Source organism: Bombyx mori, chromosome 14 (genome assembly GCF_030269925.1).
Source record: "Bombyx mori chromosome 14, ASM3026992v2".
NCBI classification, from domain to species: Eukaryota; Metazoa; Arthropoda; class Insecta; order Lepidoptera; family Bombycidae; genus Bombyx; species Bombyx mori.
Window position 1 is genome coordinate 894,851 of NC_085120.1, and position 14,488 is coordinate 909,338.

Consider the following 14,488-nt stretch of genomic DNA (forward strand, 5'->3'; position numbering starts at 1 on the left):
ACATAAGTTCTAAGGTCTCAGGTATAGTTACAACGGCTGCTCCACCTTTCAAACCGAAACGCATTACTGCTTCACGGCAGAAATAAGCAGGGTGGTGGTACCTACCCGCGCGGACTCACAAGAGGTTCTACCACCAGTAAAGTATGTTTAGTAAGATGCGGAATTTCACAAAATCTATAAATCAACATCTCTCCATTGACTTTATTGCTATGAGAGTAACATGCAAATTTTAAAAGTCTCTGTAGAGTATAATGTAAATTATTGTGAAATTTTTAAATGATTGCAAATTTTTTATGTATATCAACGCAGGATTGAAGTCGTCGTGGCCTAAAGGATAAGACGTCCGGTGCATTCGCGATGCACCGGTGTTCAAATCCCGTAGGCGGGTACCAATTTTTCTAATGAAATACGTACTCAACTAATGTTCACGATTGACTTCCACGGTGAAGGAATAACATCGTGTAATAAAAATCAAACCCGCAAAATTATAATTTGCGTAATTACTAATTCAACGTATAATAACTCAATAACCGAAATATTGAAATGAGGCTATGCACGATAAAATCGATCACGTGATCAAAGCTCAGAGCAGCTTACCTCGAAAACACAAAATTTCACAGTAGAAAAATGGCAACCATTTATGACGTCATATATTTCCCTAGGATATTGTCAGTTCGTATGGGCACGAATCTCTCCCCAGTAAGAGCACTGAACACTGTCCGCAGTGTATATGGGAACATAGCCTTGTGGAGGCACTAAAATATAATTGTAATACTGGATGGATAAGCGTTGATTAGTGTTTTGTGAATTTTGAATGAGAGTCATTCTTAAACATGTGTTATTTTTCATTTTTATCCGAATCTTAAATCCTATAGCCTATTTATAGACACACAAGGGAGGTCTCTGTCAAGAACTTAATGTTCTTAAACGTACATACATACATATACAAACTTTTATTATATTATATTATTATTTATTATACTATATTTCGGAGCAGCTCCAGTATCTAAAAATAGTTAAAGTTAACTGTTTCCTAAATGTTACGCACTGTTAAGACGGTACTCAAGATAATTCATGACTGCCTGCACTTTCTACTATACGAGTGACTATTGTCGCACAAATCACCGGTCATCGTTCTCGTCGAACCCAATTAATCCACAAACACAGCCCACTGAGTTTCTCGCCGGATCTCCTCAATGGGTCGCGTTTCCGATCCGGCGGTAGATTCTGCGAAGCACTGCTCTTGCTAGGGTTCGTGCTAGCAACAATGTCAGGTTTGAGCCCCGTGATCTCACCTACTTTCCCGGCGACGCTGGAATAGGCTCTCAAAAAAAAAGGCCTCAGTGACACTGACGTCATCATTTTATAAACTCATTATTTAGATTTATTATATTGTGTTCTATTCTTATTTAATACTGAGGTAATAAATTTTGAAGTTTCATCAAAATAAGTCCCGTATTATGTGCGTGAGAGACTAACAAATCTACAAGCTCACAGAATTCCGCATTTAGAACATCACCAAGATTTTCCGTGAACTTCATCAAAACAATTTTCCTACAGCGAAAACGTTACATAGCAGTGAATTCTCTTAATTGTAAATTGACCCCCTAACGACCTGTCTGGTTACGACCAAGCTTATACTGCTCTCGGAGGAGATATACGTGGTGTGTATCGAGATGCAAGCCGAAATAACAGTTGTGAACTGATTAACATGAATGTTGCCAGGTTACGGAAAAAACGGATAATGATAATTGTTTGGGATTATCCTACTGATATAAGAAATGTGAAATTTTGTAAGAATCTATGGATGTACCTATGTTTGTTAGTTACTCTATTACGCAAAAACTACTGGATGGATGTTGATGAAACTTTACAATAATATAGCTTACATATCAGAATAGCACATAGGTTATATTTTATAAAGGTATACTGTGAATTACATTAAATATAACGATAAGTGTCTAGTAAGTAGGGAAAAATCTGCCATCTGCGAGCTATTCTGGCGTGCGTCGTAAAAATCGTTGGAGTCACACATATGTAACTATATATAATGTAAAATGGAAATGTTTATCTTAAATATTCCAACAACAAAGCCTGCGAGCATCTTTTATGTGTAAGTGGTTATCGACAAAATAGTAAATCGTAAATACAATAAAAAATGATAATTTATTTCTAACGCACATTTGATAGTAACAAATTGATCTTCATATCAAAATAAATACTGTTATAGCATCTGGTATTTAAAGTAGGTAAACTTTGTCTTTATACCTAAATCAGTTAGACAAATATTTGAATAGTTATGACTAATAACCGAGTGGTGCGATATCATTAAAGATAAAGATTAATGAAGATGATTATAAAAAGATGAAGATGAAGAAAAAATTACAGTTTATGAAGCGAAGCTCGGGCGGGTCGCTAGTAAGACATATGTCGTTTTCAAAGGATAATCGGGCCAAGTCTCTTTTATTGTTGTAGTGTATTTTAGTTTTTATTGCACTAGTTGCCGTTTGAAGTCGTCGTGGCCTAAAGGATAAGACGTCCGGTGAATTCGTATCTAGCGATGCACCGGTGTTCGAATCCCGCAGGCGGGTACCAATTTTTCTAATGAAATCCGTACTTAAGCAATTTTCACGATTGACTTCCACGCTGAAGGATTAACACACATTATGTAGTAATAATCAAACCCACAAAATTAAAATTTGCGTAATTACTGGCGGTAAGATGTCTTGTGAGTCCGCATGGGTAGGTACCACTACCCTATTTCTGCCGTGAAACAGTAATGCGTTTCGGTTTGAAGGGTGGGGCAGCCGTTGTTACTATACTGAGACCTTAGAACTGGTATCTCAAGACAGGTGGCGGCATTTACGTTGTAAATGTCTCTGGACTCCGGTAACCACTTAACACCAGACCGTGAGCTCGTCCACCCAACTAAGCAATAAAATAAAATAAAATAAAGAGTTGGGAGCTCACATCCCCCCATTGGTATAACATCGACGTCTTTATTGGAATGCATGAATACTTGGAGATGGAAATAGGCAGAGTTGTTGTCAATACCCGTGCGGGCTTACAATACCTTATATGAAGTAAGAGCAGCTTAAGAGAGGCCTTTTTTTTCTTTTCTCTTAATAAAGAGACCAAGTTTTTTCATATAAATTTTTTCGTTCAGATTAAATTTACATTCAGTTAGTATTTAATTTACTTCAAGCATTTTCTCAATATTGGCTCTTGGAATTTTGTTATAACCCTCGATGTTATAAACAGGAATATTCTACATCCACTTGTGGTCCGGCTATATCTTCGGTCCCAGATTCCATTCTGTCGTGGAGTTGGGGAACACGATTGAGACTTCAATGTCATGTCTGTGTTCAGTCGACATATTCGTTGGACATGCTTCTCTAGCCTCACTTAAAATCTATATATTAATACGTGAAGCAAAAACTTTGTATCCCTTTTTACGAAAAATGCGCGGACGGAGGAGTATGAAATTTTCCACACTTATAAAGAATATAGAGAAGAAGTGCACAATGCTAATATTTTTTTTAAATAATTCGTTAAATATACATTAAATCAATAAAGAAAGCATTACACACACTACATACCATGTATTTGACGCAACACGCATGCATACTATTTATTGTCAAACTTTTGTTCTTGATGTCTGTTGTCAAATTGAGATTAAATATGCTTTTGCTAATATTTTTTATAGTGTAGTCTTGGCGAAATTTGTGCTTATATAAGTATAAAATACAATCATAACAGTGTACAAACTTACAATACCAATTAATTATAGTCGAATTTCGACTACTGCGGGACCTCTAGTAAATTGAAGATACGTGAAACGTGCTGAGCTGTAGAGGTCATATACATATTTAGACATTTTTGTTTAACTTTCATTCTTTAGTTTTTTGCTGTTAGTTAGTTTTATTTGCTCTTTCTTTTTATTTTCTTAGTTTACATAGATGTATGTGTACTTACATATATGTGTATTGTTTTTATATTATTATTTAATAACAAAAAGCAATTCCTGAGGACTTTTAATCCAATCAACTTTGTGCATGTTGTGCTTACACCGAGATGAATGAACTAAATTCAATTCATTTCACTATACTCATTTTTTTTTTCATTTAAGTTGAATGAGAAATTGTGTAGATTTAATCCAGTTGTGTGAACTTAATAAATAAATAAAATGTCTCGAGATATTACTCACAATGGATCGCGGCATCTTTTCGATAATCAATGCCAAAATTTCGACTATCTGCAAGGCCTTTTAAACGTATCTCTTGTGCTTTGAGTACTTCCGGTGATTTACGATCACTGTAACTTCACAGCTCAGTAAATTGTATTAGAGTCTCTTTTTGCGAAAACAACCTATTCCAGGGACAAGCTAAAAAATTGCACAGTAACAAAGTTGTCATTCAATATCTGAAGTGTGCGACAAACATAGGGAAGTATATCATCATCATCATTCTTTCCTATTACCCTCTGCTGGGGTGTAGGGCTCGAATCAAATTTTTCCATTTATATCGGTCTTGGGTAGTCTGTTCTAGCTCCTCCCACGTCATGCCCAAGACCCCTAGCTCCTGCTCCACCGAGCGACGCCAAGTTGTTCTGGGGCGGCCTCTCTTCCTTTTGCCAGACACTTTCCAGGTCAGTATATATATATATATAGCGAAGTATATAAGTCAAGTAATTAACTGTTTTGCAGTTAAATAAAATGAATCACGCTCGTGTGTTGGCCGGAACAAAATTGCCACTTGCATTCACTGGATGCAATATAATTTAATAAATATCGCCGCTGAAGTACTCCTGCCGTTGGCTTGTAGCACTATTTATTCAGAATGTTTCGGAGTTTGTGTGGGTTGTTGACGCGTAGTTAATTTTATATTACTGTTTTTGTGGTAGGGTTCATTCTGAGCCCCGACGGGTAAGTATCATACTGTTCATTTCCACTGCGAAGCAAAAACTTTGTACCCCTTTTTACGAAAATTGCGCGGACGGAGGAGTATGAAATTTCGCACACTTTTAGAGAATATAGAGAAGGAGTGCAGAATATTTTTTTTTTTTAAATTAAGCATAAAAATACAATAGATCAATAAAAACATTACACACACTGCTATGTAATTGACACACACACGCATGCATACTATTTGTTTATTGTCAAACTTTTCTTATTGATTATAGTCTGGTCAAATTGAGAATAGATTAAATGTTGTTTTGTCTTTATTAATATTTGTCTAAAGTTTAGTCTTGGCGAAATCTGTGATTAAAGAAGTATAATAGTCTTTGTATGCGCTGCTGAATGTGGCGTACACAACTTGATATTTAGATAGGAAGAAATCACTGATAGTCAAAGAATATCCGTTTATTATAATACTTCGCTAACAAGTAAGTAAGAAGTCGTCATGGCCTAAAGGATAAGACGTCCGGTGCATTCGTATGTAGCGATGCACCGGTGTTCGAATCCCGCAGGCGGGTACCAATTTTTCTAATGAAATACGTACTCAACAAATGTTCACGATTGACTTCCACGGCGAAGGAATAACATCGTGTAATACAGATCAAACCCGCAAAATTATAATTTGCGTAATCACTGGTGGTAGGACCTCTTGGGAGTCCGCACGGGTGGGTACCGCCACCCCGCCTATTTCCGCCGTGAAGCAGTAATGCGTTTCGGTTCGGAGGGTGGGGTAGCCGTTGTAACTATACTGAGACCTTAGAACTTATATCTCGAGGTGGGTGGCGCACTTACGTTGTAGATGTCTATGGGCTCCAGTAACCAATTAATACCAGGTGGGCTGTGAGCTCGTCCATCCATCTAAGCAATAAAAAAAAAGTAACTAATTCTATCTATGTATGTTGATGTGGTGAGTACCGCTGTATATGAGTGCTGAACATGTACTGGCGCTTTATACTACGGTTTGAGTAAAGCGATGTAAAAGTGCTGATGTGAATGCGCGCGTGCTCTGTACTATACATGACTCGTACATATGACAATAGAATCATAATATTGTACAAACTTATAATTTCAATTAATTATAGTCGAATTTCGACTACCGGGCGACCACTAGTAATGATAAATTTTCGTTATTATGGATTGTAAAATATATTATTAGTCTTCATGAGCTATGAAAACCATGGATTTAAAGTGAATTTTTTTTATCAAAACACACATATGTAAGATAGAGTTCACAATAATTAGGTGTAGAACATCGCATCTCTCCGAATGGGTTCTTGAGTGCTCACCAGAGAATGGACATTAGTTCTTTACTATTAGCTATTAGTATTAGTATTAGCATTAGCTACTATTATTAGCGTTAGCTATTACGATTGCTAACAGGAATCTACTGTTGGTACTGTAAGCCTCCACGGATAGGCCCTCCAGCCTATGAAGCCTATTTCAACAGTAATGTGGGTTTGATAATCTAGACTTCAACACACTTGAGAATTCCATATCATTAATGTCCCATGGTGTATCCTGCCGATGCGATGTTACGTTAACATAAGTTGTACGTGAGCTAGTTAGTGCAATAAAAATGGTATAAACAGGTATACGACAAAGGGAAGATCTTTCACCGAGCGGGTGATATTGCTCGGTAGACCGACGGTCCGAATGTTGTAGTTCGGAGCTTGTATATTGTTACGCGCTGGGGAAAAATATAAATAAATTCCACCAAATTACAACTAAAAACAGTATTCAACACTTAAAACACTTCTCAAACACTTTAAAATCCTCAATCCGTTTCTTCCACTTTGCTTCAGGTGATCCGTTCGCTGTTTCGCTTCGAGTAGTTCCGATTACTGACTGACTGCGTGCCATCCCTGTAACCCTTTTATAGTCGATACCTCATCCCTAGAATTATCGAGAGTATTCCATACATCTCTAGTATTGTGTTTCCGCTATCTGACAATAGATGGCGGTGTACTTCTCGAGCGTTCTAGGTGCTACTAGATCCTTCGATATACGTTCGACTATTCGGCCATAGATGGCGTCACTCTTACCAGCATAACAATATAAGTTATATGCTAGCTTATCTTGAAAATGTCGTAAGCGAGATTCAAGCATCTGTCTTGCGTTGTATGATAGCTACCGCCCAGTGAAATGGTAAAAACCTTCGTAACATAGATTATAATTACTCATTTAAAAGGCATTTAAAAACGCATTATGGTTTCATATAAACCTGCTTTTGTTCACGGAAAGAGATAAGCCACGACACCTGATGTAGGGCCGTGTCATTAACAGGACCAAAAATGAGAAATTACGACATAGAGTTCATAAACCAGGAGATGCATAAAATGTTTTTTATCACAGAACGGAGCCGTTTTGTGTGACGTAAAAAATAGAATAGGGATTTGGGTCATCACCATCGAGTTACGAATGTAAGAGGAAAGCTGCAATAGTGGAGGCGGTAGGTTTTTCTCTTTCTATGTTATTGCTGTTTTTATAGATAACCACGAAAGTAGACTGATAAGTCCGTAGACGTTACCAAAGCCAAGTTGCTGCTTCCTTGGACCTTATTTTTCACTTCGTTTGAAGAAGGAAGCGCAAAGAAAACACCATGGAAAGGATTTCATTCCAGTGCTGGATGGTACGTGATCCTCTGGGTCTGCGGAGGGACTTCGGTTCCCTCTATATTTTGTACCGTATGTTCCATGGGGAGTGCTCTGAGGAATTGTTCGAGATGATACCGGCATCTCGTTTTTACCATCGCACCGCCCGCCACCGGAGTAGAGTTCATCCATACTACCTGGAGCCACTGCGGTCATCCACAGTGCGTTTCCAGAGGTCTTTTTTGCCACGTACCATCCGGCTATGGAATGAGCTCCCCTCTACGGTGGTTCCCGAGCGCTATGACATGTCCTTCTTCAAACGAGGCTTGTGGAGAGTATTAAGCGGTAGGCAGCGGCTTGGCTCTGCCCCTGGCATTGCTGAAGTCCATGGGCGACGGTAACCACTCACCATCAGGTGGGCCGTATGCTCGTCTGCCTACAAGGGCAATAAAAAAAAAAAAAAAACGTGATATTAGTGATCTCTGGCAATGCACGAGGAAAAAAACGTGGTGTACATGAAAACAACCACAAGACGGCGTTAGCCTAACGTGGGTTCAACCTTTTCATTTGTAGTTGCCAGTTATGCCAGATACTCTTATAGCCTGCCTGATGACCCTGAGATTCACGAATGTAACAAACATGTCACTTCATAGCCTAAATGAGGCGGCTCTTCGTAAAGAGTAATTTGGTTAGCCCCATTTGAACATGCCCTAAGTTTGGTGATTTGCAAATTTACTAAGGTCATATTGCGTGTCCATATCGATAAGTCCCAGCATCATGGCTATCCTAGAACGAAGATTGGGATAGCCGTTTTATTATTAAGATTTCCACCTAATGTATTAAGGCGGATTACGCATTCAGGATCTATGGGCTACGATCACCGCTTAACACTAGATGAGTCCCGAAATGGTTTACCAAGCAATCGAAATATATATGTCGGCGCAAATATGACTATTTACCTACTGATCATCAACTAATTACTCTGTGATAAGAAATTAATGTTAAACATTCCCTTTTATTGTAATTTCAATACTTTAAAATCTTGTAAACACGCTCACGTGTTTAATACTTGTAAACACGCTGACGTGTACGAAGTCCTATAAATACGGCCGTGCTGTCTAGCGTTTATTCATCATTCCGATAGAGGCACCCGTCACGTGCGGACGTGCTCATCGTCCACTCGATCGCCCGGTCTTTGTTCGCCCGGCTTTTGTTAGCCCGGCCATTGTTCGCGCGGCCTGTGTTTGTGGTACATCTGCCGACTAAGTGCTCTTTCTGGAAGTTTTTATTTGTTTTGTTTCCTTTTGTTGTTTCTGTGTTCGTGGTACATCTGCCGACAAAGTGGTTTCCTGCAAGTATTTATTTGTTTTGTTTCTTTTCGTAATTTCTGTTTTGTTGTGCTTTTTCTTTGTCCTGTAGTAATCGCGCCGCATTGCCACCTGTGTTCAATAGAACCGCTCAGGTCCGAGAAGTTGGGGCCTCGCCGCAAGGCGAGTGTTTTCAAGACCCGGGGCCGCCCCACCTGGGTACTCAGCGATCATGGACGCTGTATTCGCGGAATTCCTCCGACTTCGCCACCCACAGCTCGCCTCGGAGTTTTTGGCCTTCAAGGCCAATCACACTGCGAGCCCTCTCGAGGACTCCGCCGCGCTCGCTGCTCCTGCGTCGCCTGTACCTGCGTGCAGAGCTTCTGCATTGAGCACCGCAGCCTCTGTCGTGCCTGCCGCTCCCGTGTCGCCTATACTGGCGAGAAAAGCTGCTGCGTCGTCCGCCGTGACCATCGTTTCAGCTGAGCGATCATCCGCGGCCTCCGTCGCGCCCTCTAAAACACCTACACTTGCTCGTAGGTCGCCTGCACCCGCCTCCTCGTGCTCCGACTCTGACTCGGACATGGAGGTCGACCTCGCCCCCGCCTCATCGACGGATGGATTCACCCTGGTACAGAAGGGTAAGAAGCGTGCCGCGGAGTCTCGAGCTCCCGCGGCCGCTAAAATTAGCAAAGCCGTGAACGCGTCGCGCCCCCGCCCTCAGACTCCCGTTGTGCCCCCAGCCCGTGCCACTCCGTCGCCGCGTCCGGTGGCACAAAATAAAACCCAGACCCCTCCCCCGGTTATCCTTCAGGAGAAGGCAGCTTGGGATCGAGTTTGCCTGGCCCTTAAGGCCAAAAATATAAATTTCACGAATGCCCGTAACCTCGCGAACGGCATTCAAATTAAGGTTCAAACACCCGACGACCATAGGGCCCTCTCTTCTTACCTCCGTAAGGAGCGTATAAGTTTCCATACGTATACGCTCCAGGAGGAGCGCGAACTCCGCGTTGTAATACGCGGAATCCCTAAAGAGTTAGATGTAGAGCTCGTAAAAGCCGACCTGTTAGAACAAGGCCTACCAGTGAATTCTGTGCACCGTATGCACACCGGTCGCGGTAGGGAGCCATATAATATGGTTCTAGTCGCTCTCCAGCCTACCCCCGAGGGTAAGAAAATCTTTAACACACAGACCGTCTGTAGGCTCTCTGGTATCGCTGTCGAAGCCCCCCATAAAAAAGGCACTCCTAGCCAGTGCCATAACTGTCAATTGTACGGGCACTCTTCCCGTAACTGTCACGCGCGCCCCCGATGTGTTAAGTGTTTGGGCGATCACGCCACGGCCCTCTGCGCTCGCGACCAAAAAACCGCGACGGAACCGCCTAGCTGCGTCCTGTGTCGAACACAGGGTCACCCCGCGAATTACCGTGGTTGCCCCCGAGCCCCTAAAATAAATCGCCGCGTCGCCCGCCAAAACCGCCTCCGAGCTTCCGGCCCAGACATCAAAGCCTCGGCACCCTCTGCGTCGCAGGCTAAGCCAGCGTTCGTTCCGGCGGCGGTGCCCAGTGTCTCGGCCTGGGCAAAACCGCTGCCGTACACGAACACGGCTACAACTCCCTCCTCCGCGATTCGTCCCGCCCCCGCGACTCGTCCCTCTCCCGCGACTTGCCCTCCGACCGCGTCCGACAATCTCGCTTTAGCGATCGACTTCTTTCAGTCAATCAACTTTGAGCGCGTTAACGCTTTGGGCGACGCCATTCGCGCTGCCTCCACTGCACAACACTTTATCGCCGTTGTGCAGGAATACGCCGACGTATACGCGTCATTAAATACGTACGTCCTCCCCTCACTCCGCCGGTAATCAATGGCGTATATAAGTAGAATAAAGCCCCTATCCGTAACGATAGGATTTTTTAACGCTTACGGTCTCGCAAATCAACGTGATCAGGTTTCTGACTTTTTGCGTGACCACCAAATTGATATCTTTTTAGTGCAGGAGACCCTACTTAAGCCCGCGCGCCGTGACCCTAAAATCGCGAACTATAACATGGTCAGGAACGACAGGCTCTCTGCCCGTGGTGGTGGTACCGTCATTTACTATAGAAGAGCCCTGCATTGCGTCCCGCTCGATCCTCCCGCGCTCGCTAATATCGAAGCATCAGTGTGCCGAATCTCACTGACGGGACACGCGCCGATCGTTATCGCGTCCGTTTATCTTCCACCGGATAAGATCGTTCTAAGCAGTGATATCGAGGCGCTGCTCGGTATGGGGAGCTCTGTCATTCTGGCGGGCGACCTAAATTGTAAACACATCAGGTGGAACTCACACACCACAACCCCGAATGGCAGGCGGCTTGACGCGTTAGTCGATGATCTCGCCTTCGATATCGTCGCTCCGCTAACCCCGACTCACTACCCGCTAAATATCGCGCATCGCCCGGATATACTCGACATAGCGTTATTAAAAAACGTAACTCTGCGCTTACACTCGATCGAAGTAGTTTCAGAGTTAGATTCAGACCACCGTCCCGTCGTTATGAAGCTCGGTCGCGCTCCCGATTCCGTTCCCGTCACGAGGACTGTGGTGGATTGGCACACGCTGGGCATCAGCCTGGCTGAATCTGATCCACCATCGCTCCCGTTTAACCCGGACTCTATCCCGTCTCCTCAGGATACCGCTGAAGCCATAGACATCTTAACGTCACACATCACCTCGACATTAGATAGGTCATCGAAACAAGTTGTAGCGGAGGACTTCCTTCACCGCTTCAAATTGTCCGACGATATTAGGGAACTCCTTAGAGCTAAGAACGCCTCGATACGCGCCTACGACAGGTATCCTACCGCGGAAAATCGTATTCGAATGCGTGCCCTACAACGCGACGTAAAGTCTCGCATCGCCGAAGTCCGAGATGCCAGATGGTCTGATTTCTTAGAAGGACTCGCGCCCTCCCAAAGGTCTTACTACCGCTTAGCTCGTACTCTCAAATCGGATACGGTAGTAACTATGCCCCCCCTCGTAGGCCCCTCAGGCCGACTCGCGGCGTTCGATGATGACGAAAAAGCAGAGCTGCTGGCCGATACATTGCAAACCCAGTGCACGCCCAGCACTCAATCCGTGGACCCTGTTCATGTAGAATTAGTAGACAGTGAGGTAGAACGCAGAGCCTCCTTGCCACCCTTTGATGCGTTACCACCCGTCACCCCGATGGAAGTTAAAGACTTGATCAAAGACCTACGTCCTCGCAAGGCTCCCGGTTCCGACGGTATATCCAACCGCGTTATTAAACTTCTACCCGTCCAACTCATCGTGATGTTGGCATCTATTTTCAATGCCGCTATGGCGAACTGTATCTTTCCCGCGGTGTGGAAAGAAGCGGACGTTATCGGCATACATAAACCCGGTAAACCAAAAAATCATCCGACGAGCTACCGCCCGATTAGCCTCCTCATGTCTCTAGGCAAACTGTATGAGCGTCTGCTCTACAAACGCCTCAGAGACTTCGTCTCATCCAAGGGCATTCTCATCGATGAACAATTCGGATTCCGTACAAATCACTCATGCGTTCAACAGGTGCACCGCCTCACGGAGCACATTCTTGTGGGGCTTAATCGACCAAAACCGTTATACACGGGAGCTCTCTTCTTCGACGTCGCAAAAGCGTTCGACAAAGTCTGGCACAATGGTTTGATTTTCAAACTATTCAACATGTGCGTGCCGGATAGTCTCGTGCTCATCATACGGGACTTCTTGTCGAACCGCTCTTTTCGATATCGAGTCGAGGGAACCCGCTCCTCCCCACGACCTCTCACAGCTGGAGTCCCGCAAGGCTCTGTCCTCTCACCCCTCCTATTTAGCTTATTCGTCAACGATATTCCCCGGTCGCCGCCGACCCATTTAGCTTTATTCGCCGACGACACTACTGTTTACTATTCTAGTAGAAATAAGTCCCTAATCGCGAAGAAGCTTCAGAGCGCAGCCCTAGCCCTAGGACAGTGGTTCCGAAAATGGCGCATAGACATCAACCCAGCGAAAAGTACTGCGGTGCTATTTCAGAGGGGAAGCTCCACACGGATTTCCTCCCGGATTAGGAGGAGGAATCTCACACCCCCGATTACTCTCTTTAGACAACCCATACCCTGGGCCAGGAAGGTCAAGTACCTGGGCGTTACCCTGGATGCATCGATGACATTCCGCCCGCATATAAAATCAGTCCGTGACCGTGCCGCGTTTATTCTCGGTAGACTCTACCCCATGATCTGTAAGCGGAGTAAAATGTCCCTTCGGAACAAGGTGACACTTTACAAAACTTGCATAAGGCCCGTCATGACTTACGCGAGTGTGGTGTTCGCTCACGCGGCCCGCACACACATAGACACCCTCCAATCCCTACAATCCCGCTTTTGCAGGTTAGCTGTCGGGGCTCCGTGGTTCGTGAGGAACGTTGACCTACACGAGGACCTGGGCCTCGAATCAATTCGGAAATACATGAAGTCAGCGTCGGAACGATACTTCGATAAGGCTATGCGTCATGATAATCGCCTTATCGTTGCCGCCGCTGACTACTCCCCGAATCCTGATCATGCAGGAGCCAGTCACCGTCGACGCCCTAGACACGTCCTTACGGATCCATCAGATCCAATAACCTTTGCATTAGATGCCTTCAGCTCTAATACTAGGGGCAGGCTTAGGGACCCCGGTAACCGTACTCGTCGAACTCGACAAAGAGGTCGACGTGCAACCTAACCCATGCGTCAGCCCGCTGAGTTTCTCGCCGGATCTTCTCAGCGGGTCGCGATTCCGATCCGGTAGTAGATTCATTCGCGAAACAATTGCTCTTGAGTTGTTAGGTCTCCTTCGGAGGCGCTCGGGCAGTTGTTAGCAAATCCCACCCCTCTTGGCTGAGCCTTTGCTCGCCCACCTGTCCTGGTGAAACTGGAAAGGCCTTCGGGCCACCAGTAAACTTTCAATCATAAAAAAAAAAAAGCGTTTATTCATTCGTGTCCGAGCCGTTGTACTGTACGGATCTCTCTGTAAAGTTGTTACGCTTCTCGTGCAATATACGCAGTTCTCGTGAAGTTTTCTTTTAGTAACCCAAATATGAGTCACCATCAAGAAAGTAATAACCGTGACGTCACTAGTGCTGACGTCACACTTTTTAAAAACATTGCTTTTGTATCTCCTCCGTCATCAGAAGTGGGATCACATGCCGCCTCCGCTCAGCAACAACCTGGAGACCATTTAACCATATCGGCGGAAGAAGACTACCTCCAGCAACAGCCGATGAGCCTATACATCTACTTCACAAATCAGCATGGTCGAGCAACAAAATCAACACTCAAAGATAAGTTTTTATTTTTGATTACTAAAATTCCACTACATAAGTACCACAGTGTACGCCCACTACATAAGTACCACAGTGTACGCCCACTACATAAGTACCACAGTGTACGCCACAACATCACACTACACAACATCCTTATCCGAACACCTTAAATAAATCTACGAGAACCGCCGAGAACTCTACGAGAACCGCCGAGAATTCTACGAGAACCCTACGATACCCTCCGAGAACCCTACGATACCCTCCGAGAACCCTACGATACCCTCCGAGAACCCTACGATACCCTCC